The 24534-nt window shown below is 44.5% G+C and overlaps 1 long non-coding RNA gene across 2 annotated transcripts in view; it reads left to right on the plus strand.

The window, feature by feature from the left end:
* The window catches only part of LOC132402510 (uncharacterized), a 32645-nt gene extending 13199 nt beyond the window's left edge, over positions 1 to 19446 (plus strand). The window contains exons 3-5 of one of the 2 annotated variants that reach the window (XR_009514936.1): positions 7800 to 7869; positions 16214 to 16291; positions 18286 to 19446. This is a non-coding gene — a long non-coding RNA (uncharacterized LOC132402510). Of the gene's footprint in view, positions 1 to 7799; positions 7870 to 16213; positions 16364 to 18285 lie in introns of those variants that run through there. The other variant, XR_009514935.1, reaches the window with a different exon arrangement.
* Positions 19447 to 24534: the final 5088 nt, after the last annotated feature.

Below are 24534 nucleotides of genomic sequence, written 5' to 3' on the forward strand. Positions count from 1 at the left end.
GGTCTTTCAAGAGACTCCGAGATGGCTACATGGAGCTTAGAAAAATAGAGAGCTATGAGTAAACCCTAGGTAGTTCTAAAGTAGGGACATGTTCAGCACAGCTTTGTGGGCTGAAGGGTCTGTATTCTGCTGTGTGTTTTCTATGTTTCTATCAGCCAGAAAGATTGCTGCAGGGTTCAGAGGGTCATTAGTAAAATGAAACATGGTACCTTCATCCATAATTGTAGTCTGGAGCTTCCTCAGCTGGTTCCTATTTTCACATGGTCCTTGTGCCTCATGTACCTGTGTTCAGAATCAAGAGATTTGGAGATCAAATAGCAAAATGGACTTGAGGCATAGGATCAATCAAGTTTCAGCAAAAGGTAGAGAAGATGTGAAGAGCCATTTGATGTTCTCGTATTCCTTCTTTTATGTTCCTGTGTTCTTATAATGATTTACTGCTCCCCAAACATTGCCATTTTAAAGTCCCATGCAGCAAATGGCATGGCATTCCAACTTAAATGTGCTAATCGGGCTCCTGTCTCATTTGTCGTGGCCGTTTTCTATGGGAACCAGCAATGAGGATCAGTTTAAAAATAAATCTTCCTATCATCCCTGATTTCACTGTATGCAGAAAGATGAATTGACAGAAATCATTCTTTCTACGGCTTCTGGAGGACTGAATAATTAACACATTATTTGTTTCCATATCAATGCTAATTTACAACTTTAAACTGTCTCCATTTGTGCATGACTTGCAGCCTACTCCGCTTTATTTTCCACTGACATAGGGTGTCAACATACAGTAAATTACTGCTGTGTTGCGTCGCCTTGAGGCATTCGCATTTCAGAGTGAAACCAGTTACTTTAAGTAAAAGCAGAAATCCAAAGAAAGTGAACAAAACATTTATTCAAGTTCTCATCTTTATTTAAACAAGTAATGAAGTTTATTGACTGAAAAATGTAAGGAACATTTTATGATGTCTTTGTTTATAAAAGTAAACTACTAGCTTCTACATAGAAACAATGTCTTGTGAAGAGTCAAAGGTCACTTCTGATTATTTAACTGTTTGCACAGTAGTTTATAGAACTGGTGTAGATGTGAAGGAAGGCTGAAAGATAGAAGAGAGTAAAAGCTATTTTTCACGTAACGTGTTTTTGAACTGTGAACAACTGATCTTGTAGTTTTCCCTTTTGAACTGAATGACAAGCCTTTGGCAAAAGTGTAATGGTCAGGATTACTAAACTAATTAGGTCAAAGATTGCCTGGTCCCTTGGTAGACTCCTTTGAATATGTGTGACTCCACAGACCATGGAATATTCTTGGAAGGAAGATAGTAAATACATTGCTGTTGACATCTATGACATAAGACTTGGCAGGAAAAGCCTAACTGCACTGCTTAGCCCACTGTAGGGATCGAAGTCTATTTGCTTAAGGTAGGAATCACATCATATGAGGAAGCCTATGAAGGATTGGTTCATCCAGAAGTCGTGACATTAACTGAGCCAGTAAAGCTCACTCCACTGAGGATACATTAACCCTTTGCTGATGATATAATTCCATTATTTTAAACATTACATCACTAGTTTCTCACAAAACACTGTTTCTATACAGTTACATCCATTTAATAGTTCCATTTATGTTTTAACCTGTATATATCAATCTTATGGTTTGGTTTTTACCATTTTTCAGTGAACACAGGAAAATGAGCATAACATATTTTTTCAGCAATGTCACATCACCCTTAGCATATCTAACAATGTGTACAAGTGTTAGTTTCTGAAAGATAAGTCTACTTGTCATTCGTACATTAAGAAGTTAAAGATCCAAACAATCATCAAGTATCAGTCCTCAATATTGACTGACCTGTTATCTGCAGATCCACCAGTTTGCAAAACTAACCATGTATTAGTAAACATCAAGCAGTCCTCCAGAACCTTCTCATGTGGTGTCCACGTGTGAAGGGAACTTCTCCCTTAGCAATGACCTTCCTTCTCACCCTCACCACCACAATATTTTCAAAGTTTCCAGATCTTTGATTGAGGAAGAGGAGGAGGGTGCTGGCCTAACTGCTGAAGTATCATCCTTGTTCTTCATTATTCATTCACCCATCCTTCGTGGATAATTACAAATGGGTGTATAACTTTATATCAAGACATAATATAATAAAGGCTTAAATACTTTTACTGACTATAATATAACTTTTGATGAAACGAGGGGAGACTGTTTTAAGACAAAATTCCCACTGTCGTGCTCATGACAAAAAGTTTCCATGAGAAAATAAAAGTTTCTCTTAAAAATTTCAATCTACTTGGATTGGAATTTATATACACGTTTCAAGAAATTCGATCAAAAATTTTGAAGCGGAATTTAAAGAATGTTCTAATAAACTGTGAAATTATATCTTATAATATCATTGATACCTAGTTTCATAAATACTAAGTGACATATTTTACTTTCAAAAATAGCAAAATCACAGAGAATTTGGTTAATAATATTTAGTACTCAAAGACCTTATTTAAACTGCAGACTATATGGTTAAATAAAGCAATTTTATTGACTATCCAGAGACACTGGTAACAATCACAATCCAGCTTTTCCTATTGAAAGTATACATGTATGCCATTGTTTGCCCTGGTAAAAGGGAATGTGTGACTGAGTGTGTATGTGTGTGTGTGTACACACACGTGTGCACTCATTTGTATTCATGTGGATATTCTGGATTTTTACCCACATTAAGTAGGATTGAGGTCTACAAAATTCCAGACAATGACACATGAAGTTAACCACGCAGCCAATCAGTGATGAGATTTCGTACCTACATCACAACTGAGTTTCGGAAAAGACCAATCAGTTGACTGAAAAATATATAAAGGCCAAGTATTCGGAGGGCACATCACAACCAATAGTGTACTAACGATGTCTGCTTGCATGGTGACAAAACATCGGCAAGTAAATTGCCAAGATCAGAGAACAACTCAACCCAACCAAATTCTCTTGTTATGGTTCCTTGCATAAGAATGGAACTAAGGGAGCTCAGTCTCATAGGAGACATAAGGGGCTGCAGATGCCGCAATCAGGAGCAACAAACAATCTGCTGGAGGAATGCAGCAGGCTGAACTACATCTGGAGGAGGGAGGGGGGAGGAAGGAATTCTCAATGTCTTGGGTTGAAGTCCTGCACCAGGGGTGAGATTGGAAAGGGGAAATAACCAGTGTAAAGAAAAGTGAGATAGGAGTCCATGGAGTTTGGTACAAACAGAATGAAGAGGCGTGAAGGATGAAAGGCAAGTGCTCCAGGTAGGGGAGGGGACAGTGGATGGACTTGGTAGGTAATGACAGGAGGATGACAGTGACAGACCAAGGGAAAACATGTTGATTAAAATGGGAAGAGTGAATGTTGAAGACAGCTGCTGGAGAGAGGTAAGCTCATTCTTATCCAGATGGACAATGACAGAGGAAGTGTCAGAGGGTGAAATGTTCAAAGCAGGGACAAGCAGGGACAAACTACCTCTAGTCCAACCACATTCATGGTCAATTGCCTGAAGACATGTGAAGCCAAGCTCAAGGACAGCTTCTATCCTGCTGTTGTAAGACTACTGAGTGATCACCTAGCATGGTAAAATGAACTCTTGACCTCAAAATCTATCTCATAATGTCCTTGCACCTTATTGTCTCCCTGCACTGCTCTTCCTCTATAACTGTTACACTTTCTTCTGCGTTCTGTTATTGTTTTCCTTTGTACTACATCAGTGCTCTGATGTGATGAAATGAGCTGTGTGGATAGCACGCAAGACAAAGCTTTCACTGTAGATCTGCACATTTAGTAATGATAAACCAGTAATCAATAACTTGTGATAGAGATTCTGTAGCAAGGGTAGAAACCTGAATGAAGAAATTCTGGAAAAGATAAATGTTCCATTAAAAGACTCTGGGAAGGAAATGTGCATGAGGTATTTTGAAAGCCTGTGGAATCTCAAAGCTTAGTTGATTTTTGTTTGAGGAGAGGGACTGTAATTATTTTAATTGAATGCAAAATTCAGATAAATAGTAGGTCAGGGTTGGCTTTTTGACAATTGATCTGTTCCTGACTACTAAGCAATTCCTCTACTTGACCTTCACAGTGGGTGAATTTCAGTCCAATGAAGCCAAGCTGGCCTAAGAGGCTGGAAATTCTCTGACCTAACAGCAAACCCAGGGTGAATAAAAAGAGAGCAAGCAGCTCTCTTTATTCTAAACTATTTGTTTCATTTGCAGGACCGACATGGTAGCAGTGCTGAGAAAAATGCAACATCAGCAGGGACCTATAAATAGAAAATATCAGATGACACTTCAATCTCCATGTAAGCTCAGCTGCAACTGATAGCAATTTAATGGCTGCAGGTGTACAGTTCCAGCACTGGAAAAAGAAAATGTGATCAGCTTACAGACTGTACACACTTTTGGAAGCAAGTTATTCAAAACTCTCCACAATCAGACTAGCATCCACACCTATAATTTGTCTGCAAGTTATTTTGCAGTTAAACCTCTACATCGTTATGATACTATTCACTTCTGTACTAGAGTAAAGCCAAGAGACAGTCAAAAAATTACACTGGTGATAGAAGTCTTAGTTTATGTGAAGCATACTTTTGATGAACCTGTCACTTTAAAACTTCAGCAGCTTGTTTATGTATGTCATATATGCAACGTTATTAACGATTGGCTTTTTGGCTGCATGCCACACAGTTCCCTAATTGTCAAAGAAGGGAAAATTGATTAAGTACATAAATACAGTTAAGCAGTTAGGAAAATTCTTTGTTGTATAAAGACCAAGTCATAAATAAATTAGCCTCAAAATGCTTCCACACCTGCTTCTTTGGCACGGCCGCACCAACCTGCAGCAATATTCGAACATGCACAAGGCCCAAGAGGTCGTGCATAATAGAAAGTCTTTACACGCACAGCTAGACACAAACAGGCTGGCAAAAACTTTCGGTCAGTTTTGGGTCAAGGTAAAGAACATGGTTGAAGGAGCCAGAGTTGGAGGGGGGAAGGCTGGAACTCAATGTGTGGCAAAAGCGCTTTAAAAGTCAAGCTGGGACATAGTTATTCCTTTGAGGATAGAGTTTGAAGGTCTGCTACTAATCCCATGAGGGCGTAATGGTGGGAAGCTGATGACAGGAGCAGAATCAGGTGCGATTCTGCTGGGGAGGGGCAGGGGTTGGTGGTGGGGTGCCAAACAAGATCGGGTGGGAGTAGCAGCCATAAAATTACAAGAACTTTCAATGGTCTACCTGCCTGAAGCTCCACATATTGAACTTAATGATCATGGGCCAAGTAAGTAAGGCTAGTTACATACATAAGAGCCTATGAATGTATGAATTCGGAGAAGGAGTGGGCCACTTGGCCCAACGAGTCTACCTTTGAGGATAATGTCTGATCCAATTATAACCTCTACTCTTTATTCATGCTTATCTGCAACCTCCCTCCCCACCACTCTTCAGCTTATCAAGAAACTACCTTAATTTTCTTGATGGAGTTTTAAACCCTCACAAACCACTGAGAGAAAAAGTATCTGCCTCAAGCCTGTCTTAAATTACTCAATTTTAAACAGTGAGCCCTAGTTGTAGATTCTCCAATAGGAAGAAACAACATCCAACCTGTCAAAAAACTCTCATAACTTTATATGTTTCAATCTGGTCGTGGAGTCAATCCACACAGAACTAGGTCCTTTGGCCCAACTGGCACCAAATTTAAACATTGTTAATATACCTGCCTCAACCACTTCCTCTGGTGGCTCATCCCATAAACTGATGACCCTCTGGGTAAAAAACCTGCCCCACAGGTTCCTAATAAAACCCTCTCGTCTCACTTTAAACCAATGCCCTCTAGTTCTTGATTTCCCAACCCTTTGAAAAAGATTTAGCATTAACCTTATCCGTGCTCTCATTATTTTATATACCCTTCTCATTTGCCCAGAAGGCCATAGGATTCACAGAGCAATCCATCAGTATCTGGACAATCACCCAAATCCCCAGTGCATAGAAGGCAAGTGACCAGGTGCTGATAAATAGTATTAGTTTATGTAGGTGCTTCAAGGTGACCTTGGTCATGATGGGTCAGGGGACCAGCTTCTATGATGATTAACATTATGACTATGACCCTAAGAAGAAGTATGAAGAAGGAAGAAGGTGTAAGTGTGCTGGGCTACCGATACAGAAGCAGGTATTCACAACTATTTTGGTTCCTATGTCTGAGCCAGCACTAATCACCGACATCCAAATCAATTTTGCTCAAGTGATATCAAGAACATTTTTTCAAACAAATTTCAAAAAAATTCTGCCATCCAAAAGAATTTTTAAACTACTGTATCTTAAGGTAAAATGAAGTTCCTTCCCGCGCCTTGTTTGGCACACCGGGCAGCAACCCTGCCGTTTACTTAGTGTTTGCCTGTTTTTCAAGGCCGAGTTGCTAGCTCGACACTCAACTCAGTGTGAATGGAAAGTGTGCAAGGGGACAGCTGGATCTGAACCAGAGACCCCTTGTTCCAAAGTTCGGGTGCGGATACCACTACACCACCGGCAGCATCATAACTTAACGGCCTGGAATTTTGATGTAAACGTCACAGGAGAAGACTACAGAGGAGCAGTAGAGACAGAAGCAACAATTTAGACCTAAGCTTATTCCTCTTATTCTATTCAATTAGATACAGCTTATCTCCATTTTGAGTCTCTGCCTGTCTGTCACAGCTCTTGTGATCGTAATCCGCTCGAAGTCCATTGGTCACGTTTTTGAAACTTCATTCACTTCCCAGTAGCCATAGACTTCTGCAGGAGTGAGTTCCACTTTAAAAATACTGAGACTGGTTTTACCTACTGGTACATGTGGGTTAACATGCAGTTAACCGCACTGAAGTCGGTAGCAAAAAGACTTAGCCAGATCCCTACTGTGTTGCAAGCTAGTTCAATTGAAAGGTTAGCTAAGTCATCACGTGAGCTGTTAAAATCATGTGTTAGGTGGGTGTAAGAGCTTGGAGAGGGCGACGCCACTGAGAGTAAAGTTGATGTGGGGCCCAGTGAGGACTCCAGTTCCACCCCGCTCACAATAAATCTTACTGAAACAATTCTGTCAAAGAAGCTGAATGTTTCTGCTCCAGGCTCCCATTTCCAGCATCTTTGCGCTGCTGTGGAAACCTGAAACCAGCACTGGTCCCACACTCAAGTCCCAAAAATAACTCCTCAGCCTGGATCACATCAGCAACGTCTGGCCAACATTATCAAAGACAAACCAGCCAGCCTAGGGCAGACATTCCCGCCTGTGATTTAACAATCCATTCAATCTGATGTTCTGTTGGATGGAGTGAGCGGTGTTAAAATCTTCTGGCCCCTATCGACTCCCACATCTGAACCTCTGCTCTTCAGAACAATAGAATATTCAGTAACACTTCCTGCTCTAATCCCTAGCTGGAGAGATTATGAAAATTATTGGTGCACAAGTTGCAGGTGAGAATAGGAGCTACTATTTTAACAACAATTTAGCTCATTGGTGTGTCTGGTAACAATGCACAGCACCTTTAGGTGAAGAGGGGAGAAAAGTGAAGTGGTTTGGGCAAGAAATGAGAAAGTAAAAACCTATACAGAAATCATTCAAAATGAAATTTGAAATCTACACTACCTTCTGTTTGACAATACCATGCTTTACATGTATTTAATAATTCCCTGTCTGGATGGTAAATGCTCGTGCATTGTGGAAGTTAATTGAACCTGTCGATAAGATCCAGATTACCTCAAAAATAACAGGTATAATCTGATGCTAATTCAGTGCCTTAACCTCAATAGACTCTGGGCGCTAGACAATTGAAAGGATATCAGGATCCGTTGGGATAAAGAAATCAAGATCTGCCCACTGGTAAGTAGAGCAGCCTCAAGGAGTTGAAAACGCTTACCTGTTAGGTTGTGATATTATTCATAACTTTTTCTACATTTTGGTAAAGCAGCCAACATGGTCAAAGACCCCCCCCCCCCCCACCACCACTTCACCACCCTCCACCCCAGACGGAAAGCACATAGCACCAGGCTCAGGGATGGCTTCCATACCACAGTTATAAGACTATTATTGAATGGTTCCCTCATGTAATAAGATGGACTCTTGACCTCACAATCTACCTTGGCATCGGTTTGCACCTTACTGTCTGTTGTAATACACTTTCTCTGTAATTACAACATTTTACATTCTGTTAACGCTTGTTCCTCCTACTACCACGACTTACTGGTGTGATGCAATGATCTGTGGCAATAATCAGTCTACTTACCAATTTACCAGTTCAACAGTAATTGTTTTTAGTTATCCCATTCAAAGTGCATAAAAAATAAATTGACAGAGCAGACAAAGATGCTGCCTCTTCTGCTGGTTAATTTCTACATTTACTGTTTTACTTTAAAGTAGATATGTATACAACATTTAGACTTTTTTAAACGCAAACACAAGAAAATCTGCAGATGCTGGAAATTCAAGCAACACACACAAAATGCTGGAGGAACTCGGCAGGCCAGGCAGCATCTATAGGGAGAAGTACTGTCAATGTGTCAGGCTGAGACCCTTCGTCAGGACTAACTGAAAGAAAAGATAGTAAGAGATTTGAAAGTAGTGGGGGGAGATGGAAATGTGAAATGATAGGAGAAGACAGGAGGGGGAGGGATGAAGCTAAGAGCTGGAAAGGTGATTGGCAAAAGGGATACAGAGCTGGAGAAGGGAAAGGATCATGGGATGGGAGGCCTAGGGAGAAAGAAAGGGGGAGGGAAGCACCAGAGGGAGATGGAGAACAGGCAAGGAGAGATTGTGAGGGGGCAGAGAGAGAAAAAAAAGAGAGAAAAGGGGGGGGGGGAATAAATAGATAGATAGATAGATAGATAGATAGATAGATAAGGGATGGAGTAAGAAGAGGCAAGACGGGGAGGAGAAGGGGAGGGGACCCGCTGCAGACTGGGAGACCGTTTCGCTGAACACCTATGCTCTGTCTGCCAGAGAAAGCAGGATCTCCCAGTGGCCACATTGCATTCCCATTCTGATATGTCTATCCATGGCCTCCTCTACTGTCAAGATGAAGCCACACTCAGGTTGAAGGAACAACACTTGATATTCCGTCAGGGTAGCCTCCAACTTTCTTGGCCTGAACATTGATTTCTCTAACTTCTGTTAATGCCCTTCCTCCCCTTCTTACCCCATCCCTTATTTAATTATTATTCCATGATCCCTTCCCCTCCTGTCATCTCCTATTATTTCAGATTTCCCCCTCCCCCTCCCACTATCAAATCCCTTACTATCTTTCCTTTCAGTCAGTCTGACAAAGGGTCTCGGCCCGAAATGTCGACAGTGCTTCTTCCTATAGATGCTGCCTGGCCTGCTGCGTTCCACCAGCATTTTGTGTGTGTTGCTAGACTTTTTTTTAAGGTTGATCAGCACTGTGTGGAGGATGAAACATATTTAGTCTAATAACCTCACTGTAAAATATTATCCGAGTGGTAAAATGAAATTTTACATGGTCCAACAGGGAGAGCAGCCCTCTGGAGTCCTGCCATTACCAGGTCCCCATGCCAGAGCAGGCCCAGTCACTTGGCTTGCAAGGCAACTGCCCGGTCAATATGTGGAGCAGAGGCCTCCTTCCTGCCTCCTAGCTGCAAACAAAAGGATCCGAGCCAGCCCAGGGCCAGAATGGAAAAGGTGAACGAGAAAGGTGGCAACTGGGCAAGGGATGGAACATGACTGCTGATCTGTACAGTCTTGAGATAACTTCAGAACCTCATGAAGCTAAAACACAACAGTGTCCACACAGATAAAGGGGTAGGAGAGCCTGTCCAAGAACTACTACACAGGTAAAACAATAACATGAGAGAAATCAGTCAGAAATATATATTCACTATCTTTATATTTTTAGCAGCCCTAAACACCTACTATCAGCTCAGAGGCTGGTTACAACATTGTTATGTGTGGCTGATGGCAGCATTCCATGACAAAGGGAGGTGAAGTTCAGGCTCAGGTCCCATCTGTGCAATATTAGCAGTGTTCAAACCTCCAACAAAACATGCGTTCGCAGGATGTCCCACAACACTTTGCAGTCAATGAATTACTTTTCGACTATGATTGTTGCTGTTATATTGGGACACAACAGGCAATTTGTTTTTTGTTTTTTTTTAATTAATTTTTTAATACATTTTCTACATAACTACAGATTAAAAAAAAACCCAGATCAAAATGAAGAACATTGATACAGTGCAAAAATAAACATACAATAACAATATGATACAAAGAAAGATAATTGAAAAAGTACCCAAATTGAAGACAAGTAAAATTAGTATTCTCCCCAAGCCCCGCAACACAAAAAAAACTCCAGACCAACCACAACACAATATAGAGAATAAAATCAGGACAATCAAACCCCCAAAGCTGTAAATACACTTAGCAACAGAAGATATTAATGCCTACTACCAAAAGAAAAAGGAGCTGAAAACAAGGGACCGAAAAAAAAACCTTAGTTAAGAGGAAGGTTATGAAAGTACTCAATAAAAGGTCCCCAGACCTTATGGAACTTTAAATCCGAATTAAGAACTGAATAATGAATTTTTTCAAGGTCTAAGCAGGCCATAATATCATTAAGCCATTGAGCATGCGTGGGCGGGGCAACATCTCTCCACCTAAGGAGGATTAAACATCTAGCCAAGAGAGAAGCAAAAGATAATATTCGACACAGTCGAACTCAGACGTAAATCTGTCTCACCCCAGAAACCGAACAAAGCAATTAAAGGGTTTGGTTCTAGGCAGTGATTCAGAATATACGATAACGTTATGAAGACATCTTTCCAAAATTTCTCTAAGCTAGGACAAAACCAGTACATATGAATGAGAGAGGCCTCGCCCCTCTTGCATTTATCACAAAGCGGACTAATGTTAGGGTAAAATCGAGATAATTTAGACATATGGGCTCTATGAACAATCTTAAACTGTAAAAGGCAATGGCAAGCACAAAGAGAGGTTGAATTAACCAATTTGAGAATCGAGTCTCATCAGATAAAGAGGTATTTAAATCCTGCTCCCATGCCATTTTAATTTTATCCACAGGGGCACATCGTAAGGCTGCTAATTTATCTTGAATAAATGATATTAAACCTTTACCTAGTAGATTAATGGAAAGAAATAAGTCCATAACATTTTTCTTGGGCATTTCAGGGAAGTAAGGAATTAAAGGAACAGTAAAGTGTCTAATTTGGAGATATCTAAAAAAATGAGCATTGGGCAGATTGAACTTAGCAGAGAGCTGTTGAAAAGAAGCGAAGCGATTATCAATAAAAAGATCTTCAAAATGTCTAATGCCAATCATGGAATGCTGAGTCATATGTAGTAGATAAAAAAAGGTGATTATGTAAGATAGGGCTAGAAATGGAAAAACCACGGAAACCATAAAATTTCCTAAACTGAGCCCAAATACGCAAAGTGTGTCTAACAAGAGGATTAACTATTAATCTAGACAAACTACTAGGGAGTACAGGCAATTTGTAAACATCAAGCTGCTACAAACTGCAAAATCATCATAGATACACCTGCAAGTGAGAGAAATGCTACACCTGAGCATTCAGCTCCTCGCTCACTTCCATTCAGGGCCCCAAATAACCCTTCCAAGTGAGGCAACACTTCATCTGCAAATCTGTTGGCGGCAACTTTTGTATCTGATGCTCATGATGCTGTCTCCTCTACATTGATGAGACCCAACATAAATTGCGGGACTGCTTTCTCAACAACTTCCACTCTGCCCACCAAAAGCAAAACTTCCCGTGACCAGGCATTGGAATTTCTGTCTCCATTCCTCAGCACTCATGTCACCAGGTTCAAGAACATAACAATCAGTCTCTTGAACAAAAGGCATAATTACACTCACTTGCCCATCCATTGAGATGTTCCCACAACCAATAATCTCACTTTAAGGACTCTTCATCTTATTATTTCATGTTTTCATTATTTATTGCTATTTATTTATATTTGCATTTGCACAGTTTGCTGTCTTCTGCACTCTAGCTGGATTTTAATCTTTCATTATCTTTCATGGATCCTATTATTATTAGTAATCTATAAATTTGCTGAGTATGCCCACAGGAAAATGAAGGTTAGGGTTGTATATGGTGACATATATGTATTTTGATAATAAAAAATAATTTGAACTTTGAACATTTTTTAAAAAATGTACTTTACCTCTTCTCTTCACCTGCCTATCTCCCCTGGCATCTCTCCTTCTTTGCTTTCTCCCATGGTCCACTCTCCTCTCTTATGAGATTCCTTCTTCTCCAGCCTTTTACCTTTCCCACACACCTGGTTTCTCCTATTATCTTCCAGCTTGTCCTCTCCCCATAACCCCACCTTTGAAGTCTGGCATCTTCCCCCTTCTTTTCCAGTCTTGATGAAGTGTCTTGACTTGAAACATCAACTGTTTATTCATTTTCACAGGTGCTGCCTGATCTGCTGAGTTCCTCCAGCATTTTGTGTGTGTTGCAATGGATGGTTAACTTTTTTTTAGAAGATCAGATAGCTAAGAGATAAATATTAATTGAGGTCTGTGGAGATATCTTCTTCAAACTTCCATCGTTGAAAGTTCAATCAGATGGGGCTCCAATGTATGATATCTGAAAGCTTGGTACTTCACACACTATTGCATTCCCTCAACAATGTACAGAAGTATCCAGCTACCTTTCTGTTCTTAGATAACTGGGGCTAACCAGAAGGCAAGGTTGCTGCCAACAGAGACCTGCAGAAGCGAGCTGGAATGTAGATCGCAAGCTGACAACGTTATGATGAAGAAATGATGCCAGGACTCTGTATATAATAAACCATTAGGACAACATCTGCTGGTACCATAGAATGCAGTTATATTTTTGGTGTTACCTGCACCTGGACTTCCATGCATTCTATATTGAAAAGCCAGGAGTAAGAATTGGAGAGAGATCCCTATATATTATAGATGAGAAAAAAAGGCACCCTAACTTCTAGAACAATTGATGGTCTCTCACATCTGAAATGTTAGAAACATATAAACATAGAAAACCTACAGCGCAATACAGGCCCTTCGGCCCACAAAGCTGTGCCGAACATGTCCTTACCTTAGAAGTAAACCTAGGCTTACCCATAGCCTATTTTTCTGAGCTCCATGTACCTGTCCAGGAGTCTCTTAAAAGACCCTATCGTATCCACCTCCACCACCGTCGCCAACAGCCCATTCCACGCACTCACCACTCTCTGCATTAAAAAAAACTTACCCCTGACATCTCCTCTGTACCTACTTTCAAGCACCTTATGTGTTAGCCATTTCAGCCCTGGGAAAAAGCCTCTAACTATCTACACGATCAATGCCTCTCATCGTCTTAGACAGCTCTATCAGGACACCCCTCACTCTCTGTCACTCCAAGGAGAAAAAGCCGAGTTCACTCAACTTATTCTCATAAGGTATGCTCCCCAGTCCAGGCAACATCCTGTAAATCTCCTCTGCACCCTTTCTATGGTTTCCACATCCTTCCTGTAGTGAGGCGACCAGAACTGAGCACAGTACTCCAAGTGGGGTCTGACCAGGATCCTATATAGCGGCAACATTACCTCTTGGCTCTTAAACTCAATCCCACAATTGATGAAGGCCAATGCACCATATGCTTTCTTAACCACAGAGTCAACCTGTGCAGCAGCTTTGAGTGCCCTATGGTCTCAGACCCCAAGATCCCTCTGATCTTCCACACTGCCAAGAGTCTTAACATTAATACTATTATTCTGTCATCATATTTGACCTACCAAAATGAACTTCACACTTATCTGGGTTGAACTCCACCTGCCACTTCTCAGCCCAGTTTTGCATCTATCAATGTCCCGCTGACAGCCATCCACACTATCCATGATACCTCCAACTTTTGTGTCATCAGCAAATTTACTAACCCATCCCTCCATTTCTTCATCCAGGTCATTTATAAAAATCACAAAGAGTAAGGATCACAGAACAGATCCCTGAGGCACACCACTGGTGACCGACCCCCATGCAGAATATGACTACAACCACTCTTTGGCTTCTGTGGGCATGCCAGTTCTGGATCCACAAAGCAATATCCCCTTGGATCTCATACCTCCTAACTTTCTCAATAAGCCTTGCATGGGGTTCCTTGTCAAATGCCTTGCTGAAATCCATATACACTACATCGATTGCTCTATCTTCATCAATGTGTTTAGTCACATCCTCAAAAAATTCAATCAGGCTCGTAAGGCCTTTCACAAAGCCATGCTGACTATTCCTAATCATATTATGTCTCTCCAAATTTTCATAAAACCTGCCTCTTGGGATCTTCTCCATCAATTTACCAACCACTGAAGTAAGTCTCACTGGTCTATAATTTCCTGGGCTATCTCTACTCCCTTTCTAGAATAATAGGACAACATCCGCAACCCTCCAATCCTCCAGAACCTCCCCCTAAATCTCCAGCACATCCCCTTTCTTAATATCTACATTCTCAAGCTTTTCAGTTAGCTGTAAGTCATCCCTACAATTGCCAAGATCCTTTTCCATAGTGAATACTGAAGCAAAGTACTCATTAAGTACCTCTGCTGTCTTGTCCGGTTCCATACACACTTTTCCACTGTCAGACTTAATTGGTCCTTTTCTTTGACGTCTTATCCTCTTGTTCTTCACATACTTATAGAATGTCTTAATCCTGTCCGCCAAGGCCTTCTCATGGCCCCTTCTGGCTCTCCTAATTTCTTTCTTAAGCTCCTTCCTGCTAGCCTTATAATCTTCTAGATCAATATCAATACCTAGTTTTTTGAACCTTTCGTAAGCTCTTCTTTTCTTCTTGACCAGATTTACAAATGCCTTTGTAAACCATGGTTCCTGTACTCTACCATCCTTTCCCTGACTGATTGGAATGTACCTATGCAGAACTCCACACAAATATACCTTGAACATTTGCCACATTTCTTCCATACATTTCCCTGAGAACATCTGTTTCTAATTTATGCTTCCAAGTTCTTGCCTGATAGCCTCATATTTCCCCTTAATCCAATTAAACACTTTCCTAACTTGTCTGTTCCTGTCCATCTCCAATGCTATGGTAAAGGAGGTAGTTGTGTGAGTTTACTCCCCTGATTTAATGGAAGGATGATTTTGCATTGGAAGCAGTTGAGAGAGTTAACAGCATTGACTCCTCGGACAAATGTGCTGCTTTGTGAGGAGAGGATGAACAGGCTGGAGACAATAAAAAGATGATTTTATTGCAACATTTGAGTGCAAGAGGGAATATTGATGGGATGTGTGTTCTTATGAGGAATTGATAACCGGGGACATAGTTTCAAACTAAGGAGAAGATCTGTGTAAGATGACCTGAAGAGGATGTTTTCTTCTCATGGAACATTGAACCTGTGAAATTCTTTACCCTAGAGAGCTGTGGTGGCTGAATCATTGATTATATTCAAGGCTGTGGTCAAAAGATTTTTGGAACTACTCAGGAGTAAAGGATTATGTGGGAACAGGCGGGAAAATGGAGTCGAGGCCAAGGTCAGATTAGCCTTGGTCTTAATGAGAGCCAGAGCAGACTCAAGAAAACGCTTGACCTACTTCTGCTCCTGTTCCTTGCGATGTACATTTTAATGTTCAGCCTTCCACCTAGAGATGTTTAAAGAATCAGAATTTGCATAATGAGCTAGATCCTGTCAGGACAGCTTTCCATCTCTCTGCATCAGTTTCTTTTTTTTATAGCCAGCTGTGACCTGGCTAAAATTCGCATACTTTTTGTTTACCAAGATAGTTGGGTCAGGTTACTCAGTCTCTGCCAAAATGGCTCTCCACGCCAGATGCATCCTGAATGAAAGAATGAAACCCACTTGACTATCAGACACGCTGTCATCTGTCAGAGGACTGGATTCCAGTGACAACCTACCCTGTAAGTTCTGTAAGGTATGCACTGCAGAAAGCAACGCGTGGAGCAAGTAAATTAGTGGGAAGTGGGAAGTGTTGCATCAGCAGCAGCAGCAACAAGCTGAATGCCAAGCCCCTAATCTGTAGTTTTTCAACATTGTTGCTTTGAGTTTTGTACCAGGAGTTTTAAAACTTTCTGCTGCTTAATCTATTTTGTCTGTGCAAATTTAATAGAGTCATTTAAGGCTCGGTGGTTGTATTATTAGTTACAGACTCAAACTTTGCACCATGCAGTTATTAATAGAGAACTGTGTTTAATTACAGAATATGGACTGGCTGCAGGAATAGAAGGGATCTGAGCATCTCGGCTGGAATGATGTCATTCATCATACCAGAAATCATGTAAGGCTGCAATCATTCAAGTGAACAAGAAGGAAACATTACACTTCAGGCCCTGCTGTGTTTTAATGATGGAGCTGCATGGAAGAAAGATTACAGAGCAAAATTTCAAATGCATTTTGCTTGTTTTTGATTGCAGTGTCCACTATTCTTGCATTCTTGCCCAGATTCAATGAGCTCTTCCATGGTATTGAGAAGAGTGAATTTCTAAACAAACACACTCCTCGTTCTCTCATCCCTATCCCTGGTGAGTTTAGTGATATACACCATTAGACAGGATGCAGAGCTCGACTGGATACACCAGAGATGACGGATGCTGGGCTACAGACCAAAGAAATAAACTGCTGGAAGAATTCGGTGGGATAGTCAGCATCTGTGAAGGCAGAGGGATAGAAGACTTTTAATTTCAAGTCCCTGAATCTGGACTAAGAGCTGGGGGGAGAGGGGGGTTGATTGCCAGAGTAAAGAGTTAAAAGGGAGGGATGAAGCATGGGATGGGTGGAAAACTGTGAGATTATGGGCACATGCAGCCAGTTAGAGGAGGGAATGGGAGAACCAGGAGGTGTAGTGCATGGGTAATTAGCAGATGAATCTCTTGAACCAGGTGGGGGAGAGAAATGAAGCTCGGGGACAGGTGAGGGTGGAGGTTCATGAACCAGAAGGAGAGAGAAAGGAGTGCAAGGTGTGTGCATGACCTGAAGTTGGAAAATTCAATGTTCACACCAATATATGCTAGTATGGAGATGACCTGAAATTCAAGGTCAACAGCACTAGTGGCGTTGAGTGATCCACCAAAGCAAAGAGTAGTAGTCAGCAACTTTGTTTGGGTATCAGAAATGACAGAACTTTAATTCAGCAGCAGCAACACAGACAGAGAACGTTCACACTCACCACCTGCGTTCCCACTTGCACTAGGTCACGGAACATCTTGCCAGCTGAGTAATAAGCCATGGACTTGCTGCACTAGTTGCATGCATGAGGGAAAAACCTGTAGCATCTTTGATGGTTTGTAGTGGATAGACCAACACTTGGTTCAGCAACAGGCAAGGCCAGGGGTGTTGTGTGCGACTGAACAGGCCCTGCATAGACCTTTGCCATTATAGAGAATACGAAGTCCCAGGAAGGGGCTGGGGTGATAGATGGGAGAGGTGCAGAGGCTGACAGCCAGAATGTGTAGGGCCCAAGTAGAAGGATTGTGTGGGAATCAGCTGGCAGGCATGTGTGCAAATGTAAGTTGGTGGTTCCAAAGTGATAGGCTTGGTAAGCAGAGGGTAGGCTCATGTTAGTAACCATGAGGAGAGGAGAAGAGTGGTATGGCAGTTAGCAGGCAGGGATTGCAGTCAGTAATTGAAACAGGTCAGTATTTGACATAATGGCAGACGAGGATGAGTCCGGGTTGCTCCACAAATGGCGAGGGCCTCTGGGACTGGAAGATGCTCCAAGTGGTTTGGTAGGGGAGGTGATAAAGGGGGATTGTAGTCATGGAGGGGGTCATGTTGGAGTTTTAGGGAGAGGAGAGGTGAAAGGCTGTGAATCTGAATCGAAGGTACCAGAGCCTGGGTAAGACACACAGAAGCAGGCTTCACGTGTACTGTAAAGGACTGCTTCTGTTGAGTGGCTCACAGGGTTCCAATCCCCTCCTACATTGACACACCTAGTCCAGTGGTCATGGAGCGCACGGATCTTGGACCTCCAGATAGTGCCCACAGATGGGTGATTGATAAGTTCATGGCCTAAGGTAGAAGGAGATGAAAAATAAACGTGCTAGGTTTTCTAAACTTGACCCCTTCTACCTTAGGCCACGAACATATCAGTCACCCCTCGTATGTCAGTGTTAATTGTTTTCCAGGGGAAATGCAGAAGAAAAACACATAACCACAGAATTAAGATGGCCTGGACTCCACAGCATAAGCTATCAATCAGGTGTAATACAAAAGTTCAAAGTTCAAAGTACAGTATGTATACAGTATATAAACTTGGGATTCTTCTTCTTGCAGGCAGCCACGAAATAAAGAAACACAATAGAACCCATTAAAAGAAAACCTCACTCCAGACCATCAAACACCCAATGTGCGAGGAAAAAAAACAAGTGGCACAAACAATAAAAGGTCAACAAATAACATTAACCTGAGAATCCCCAGAAGTGAGGGCTCAGCATTGTGCCAATAGCTGCAGGCCACAGCTGCAAAGTTAGTTCAGTTCAGTCCTGAGTGCCCCCAATCAAATACTGCAAAGAGCAAAAAAGGTATAAACAAAATTGAGAGGGACATGATCTGCTGAGACCCCAAAAGTGGGTCCACAACGTTCAGTGCTGAGGCGCGTGGTGCTCGTCCAAAAGCCTCATGACTGCAGGGCAACAGCCGCACCGAGACCCAGTGGTGTGGGACACAAGACTCCTGCACTGGCAGCAGCAAGAAGAGGCAGGCAGACGGCGCCGAACGCACATTCGTTTCCCTCTCTCGTCCTCAACGACTTTAATCTTGCTCACCACTTTAATCGATGAGGAGTAATGGAGCCGACCACGGCTTCGCGTTCCGCCAATGGGCACGCGGCATCCAACCCCAGCCACGGCCGGAGCCCCACTCTTTGCTCACGTTCATGCTGAATATCCCAGGAGATCACAGAAGAGTCAATCATTCAGTCAGCCCAAAAATACATTCTTAAACAGAATTACAGGGTGCAGCTCAGAGGAGAAAGAAGTATACTTCAATGAAGAGAATCCAGTAGTTTCATAAACTGTCTACAAGATGCTGCCGTTGGTTACTGGTGCCATCTTGCCAGAAACATCTGGCAAAAATGACTACTTCTCTCCTCATAGATAAGTCTAACCTCCTAAGTTTCCCCACCATTTTTTCATATATTTAGATTTCCAGCATTTGCAGTTTTTCCCCCTTTATTGATAATGATCTTTCTGTGGTTCTGTGGCGACCCACTTCCCAGCGCACTCGAACCAGCTCACAAAGTGGCGCATGCCGGCATTGAGGCCGGTCCCAAAGAGCGCGCCAAGCCTGCTTCACCAACAAAGGGAAAAGCCCGCGTATGGGACAGGACTGTGAATACGCACCCCCTGTAGCATTCCCGCCCAAGGAGGGCGGGATCAGGAAGGCTTTAAAGCGAGGCCACAAAGTTTGAATAAACCTCTTTTGTAACTGCAGCTCACCGACTCCATGTCGTTATTTCAGCACTGTGTGTAGCACACCGCTACAATTGGTGACCCTGACGGCCCAAATGCTATTTGGACCGGAGATGAACGACGCCGCATCTGTTCATGCAGTTTCGTTAAAACAGCCAAGCTTCTGGACGCTGTGACCTCACCTATGGTTCCAGCAAGCAGAAGCCCAATTCCACGTACGGCAGATAACCTCGGATGCCACACATTACTACTACGTGGTGAGCTCCCTCGAGCAGGAGGCAGCCGCCCAGGTTGAGGAGTTCATACAGTCACCCCCGGTGGACGGCAAATACACAGAATTCAAAGCCCTGCTCATAAGGACTTTCGGACTCTCACGGCGCGGGCGAGCTGCCCGCTTACTGCACCTGGATGGTTTGGGGGACAGGCCACAGTCGGCTTTGATGAACGAGATGCTGTCCCTAGCCAGAGGACACAAGCCCTGCCTCATGTTTGAGCAGGCCTTCCTGGAGCAGCTGCCTGAGGACATACGCCTGCTGCTGCCTGACGCGGATTTCAGCGACCCCTGGAAGGTGGCGGCCCAGGCAGATGTGCTATGGAAAGCCAAGAAGGAGAGTGGGGCATCTGTCGCACAGATCACCAGGCCACACTCCCAGCAGCAAACCAGACCAGGCCCGGCAGCAGAGCCCACTAACCCCAGAGGCAGGGGTGAGGAGACCAACGAACAATGGTGCTTCTACCACCAGCAGTGGGACGCAGGAGCCCACCGCTGTAGCCCGCCCTGCAAGTTCCCGGGAAACGCCAGGGCCAGCCGCCGCTGATGGCTACGGCGGCTGGTCTTCGGGATAGCCTCCTGTTTGTGTGGGACAAGCGGTTGGGACGCCACTTTTTGGTCGACACCGGAGCCGAGATCGGCATCTTACCTCCGACACCCGCAACAGAGAACCAGGTGAGGGCTGTGAACGGCAGCACAGTAAGGACCTCGGCACCCGTACGGTGCGGCTACAGTTCGGCTCCAGCCGGTTCACGTGGGACTTCACACTGGCTGCCGTAGCCCAACCGCTCCTGGGAGCGGATTTTTTGCGAGCCCCATGCTGAGACCTTTCAAACCTTCTCCCTGGGTGAAGCCCAGTTGCCGGCCCCACACCTAGACTCCATCACGCTGTCCGACAACGACTTCACCAGGGTCCTGGCGGATTTCCCATCGGTTCTGGCACCGCAGTTCACGGCAGCCATGCCCAGACACGGCGTACAGCACCACATCCCGACACAGGGACCACCCCTCCACGCCCGTGCTCGAAGGCTTCCCCCGGACAAGCTCCAGCTGGCGAAGGAGGAGTTCAAGAGGATGGAGGAATTGGAGATCATACGGCGGTCCGACAGCCCATGGACCTCCCCCCTACACATGGTGCCCAAAGCAACAGGGGGCTGGAGACTGTGTGGCGACTACCGCAGGCTGAACGAGGCTACAACACCGGACCGCTACCCTGTGCCGCACATTCAGGACTTTGCAGCAAACCTGCACGGCGCACGGATCTTCTCCAAGGTAGACCTCATCCGGGGATACCATCAAATCCTGATGCATCCGGACAGTGTCCCCAAATCGGCACTCATCACCCCTTTCGGCCTTTTCGAGTTCCTCCGCATGCCGTTCGGCCTAAAGAATGCTGCACAGACATTTCAGCGGTTAATGGACGTGGTGGGATGTGACCTGGACTTCGCTTTCATCTATTTGGATGACATCCTCATAGCCGGCAGCAGTCGTCAGGAGCATCTGTCCCACCTCCGTCATCTCTACACCCGACTGAGTGAATACGGCCTGACAATCAACCCGGCCAAATGCCAGTTCGGGCTTGACAGCATCGACTTCCTGGGCCACAGGATTACTAAAGATGGGGCAACCACTCTGCCCACCAAGGTAGAGGAGGTCCGCCATTTCCCCCGACCCAACACGATCAAAGGCCTGCAGGAATTCGTGGGTATGGTGAATTTCTATCACCGCTTCCTCCCTTCAGCTGCCCGAATCATGCGCTCCCTGTTCGCCCTGATATCGGGTAAGGGCAAGGACATTACCTGGGACGAGGAGTCCGCCGCCGCTTTCATTAAAACCAAAGAAGCCTTGGCAAATGCCACGATGCTAATGCACCCCAGAACAGACGTTCCTACCACCCTCACAGTGGATGCATCCAACACGGCAGTCAGTGGAGTGCTAGAACAACTCATCGAGGGTCGCTGGCAACCCCTGGCGTTTTTCAGCAAATACCTATGACCACCCGAGCTCAAATACCGTGCTTTCGACCAGGAACTGTTGGCGCTATACCTGGCAATCCGGCATTTCAGGTACTTCTTAGAAGGTAGGCCCTTCACCGCGTTCACGGATCACAAACCGCTTACCTTTGCGTTCACAAAAGCATGCGACCCCTGGTCATCCCGCCAGCAACGACATCTGTCCTACATCTCCAAATATACAATGGATGTCCGGCATGTCTCAGGAAAGGACAATGTCGTGGCGGACGCCCTCTCCCGCCCTAACATCCAAGCCCTGTCCCAGGGGGTAGACTATGAAACACTGGCAGAGGCGCAGCAGGCAGACGAGGAGATCCCTAGTTACAGGACCAGTCTCTGGTTTGCAGCTCCAGGACCTCCCCATAGGTCCAGGTGAGAGGATCCTACACTGTGACGTCTCCATCAGCCAACTGGCGGCGGCGCGTTTTCGACTCTATTCACAACTTAGTGTACCCCTCCATCAGGACAACTGCCCGGATGATAGCCAACAGGTTCATTTGGCACGGACTCCGCAAGCAGGTCAGTGAATGGGCCAGAATGTGCATGCACTGCCAAACAGCGAAGGTGCAGCGGCACACCAAAGCTCTGCCGCAGCTGTTCCACCCCACCCGCCGGCGTTTCAACCACATGCATGTGGATATCGTGGGGCCCCTGCCAGTGTCGCGAGGAGCATGGCACCTCCTCACTATCGTGGACCAGTTCACAAGATGGCCAGAGGCGGTCCCGCCCACTGACACCACCTCCAAATCTTGCGCCCAGGCACTGATTGCCACCTGGGTATCTCGCTTTGGTGTACCGGCCCACATTACCTCCGACAGTTCACCTCCAGCCTGTGGTCAGCTATGGCCAGCCTTTTGAGGACACAGCTGCACCACACCACTGCCTACCACCCACAGTCGAATGGACTGGTGGAGCATTTCCACCATCACCTGAAGTCGGCTCTCATGGCCCGCCTGAGAGGACCTAACTGGGTGGACAAGCTTCCCTGGGTCCTGCTTGGAATCCGCACGGCGCCCAAAGAGGATCTGCAAACCTCGTCAGCCGAGTTGGTGTACAGCGCACCCCTGGTCGTCCCAGGAGAGTTCATACCAGCCCCAAGGGGGCAAGAGGAAGAACCCGCAGCAGTCCTGGGCAGACCACGCGAGAGGCTCGGTAACCTGGCCCCCATACCCACTTCACAGCATGGGCAGAACCCGACCTGCGTACCCAAAGACCTGCAAAACTGTAAGTTCGTTTTTGTACGACGGGGTGGACATCGGGCACCGCTACAGCGGCCCTACGAGGGGCCATTTACGGTGATCAGAAACAATGGGTCCACATTCATGCTGGACATTGGGGGGAAAGAGAAGGTTTTCACGGTGGACCGACTCAACCCGGCCCATGTGGACTTGGTGCAGCCGGTCGAAATTCAGGCACCGCGGCGCAGAGGCCAACTTCCCAAACAGAGTCCGACCCAGACTGTGGACAATGGGGGGTTGTATCGCCGGTTCTTGGGGGGGGGGTTATGTGGCGACCCACTTCCCAGCGCACTCGAACCGGCTCACAAAACGGCGCACGCCGGCATTGAGGCAGGTCCCAAAGAGGGCGCCAAGCCTGCTTCACCAGCAAGGGGAAAAGCCTACGCGCAGGATGGGACTGTGAATACGCACCCCCTACAGCATTCCCGCCCAGGGAGGGCGGGATCAGGAAGGCTTTAAAGCAAGGCCACAAAGTTTGAATAAACCTCTTTTGTAACTGCAGCTCACCGACTCCGTGTCGTTATTGCAGCGCTGCGTGTAGCACACCGCTACAGTTCTATGTTTATATACATTAGTGTGTTTTCTAAACAAAATTGATTCTGCAAATGCTGAAAATCCCGATCAACACACACAAAGTGCTGAAGGATCTCAATAGGCCAGCCAGCATCTATGGAGGGAAATGAACAGACAATGTTTAGGGCCAAGACCAATGAAGGGCCTCCTCCTGAAATGTCCGCTGTTCATATTCCTCCATAGATGCTGCTTGATCTGCTGAGTTTCTTCAGCACTTTGTGTGTGTGAGTCAGTTTTCTATCCCATTTGTCATTAGCCTGGATAAAAATCATGCCAATTTTCTGTCCATTCAAAAAGAAGTATTCTGATTCATATTTCAAGCAGTTTATTTATGACTCTCTATCACATTTTCTCCCATAGTGAGTGAATTCTGACTAAAAAGGCACAGCCAAAAATAAAATGATTTCTTTATCACCAGTCAATCACCACCAGATACAACATCACATTGGCAGTAAACAGTAATCGATAGGATAAAGAAACCCAAGCCACCTCACCTCTTCTGAGGAAGTTTTTTAAAAAAACAACTTTAGATAGTAATACTAATATCTTGCATTGTAAAACCTCTATCATATTTTCCCTCATGATTAAACGCAGCAAGCAATGGAATGAATGGAGCACAATAATTACATCCACAGTCATTCAAATTGCAGCAATCTGACATGATATTCCAAAACTGTCCAAGAGCTTCCCCAGCATTCACCTCCTATAATCTCATTTACAGAGTTCAGGCTATCCAGGGACTTGATCCAAGACATGGTCACAAGAGAAGGATCAGTGTTTCTTCCAATGAAAGGTCTTGTCATTGTTCAGTAGGAAAATCCTGATTGATTTTGTTATTGCTTTACCTGGAATTCAATAGGGGCTTGATTGCCATGCTTTGAGATGGCTATCTAAAGCTCACTTCCATATAAGAATAATCTTGTTGCTACAGGCAAAGTTATTTGTCTGAAATAATCAAAATGCTCAGAATTTGGGGCTGCATCAGAAGTAAGCAACATCCTCCTCCTCCACATAAGGTA

This window comes from Hypanus sabinus, chromosome 12, assembly GCF_030144855.1.
Source record: "Hypanus sabinus isolate sHypSab1 chromosome 12, sHypSab1.hap1, whole genome shotgun sequence".
NCBI classification, from domain to species: Eukaryota; Metazoa; Chordata; class Chondrichthyes; order Myliobatiformes; family Dasyatidae; genus Hypanus; species Hypanus sabinus.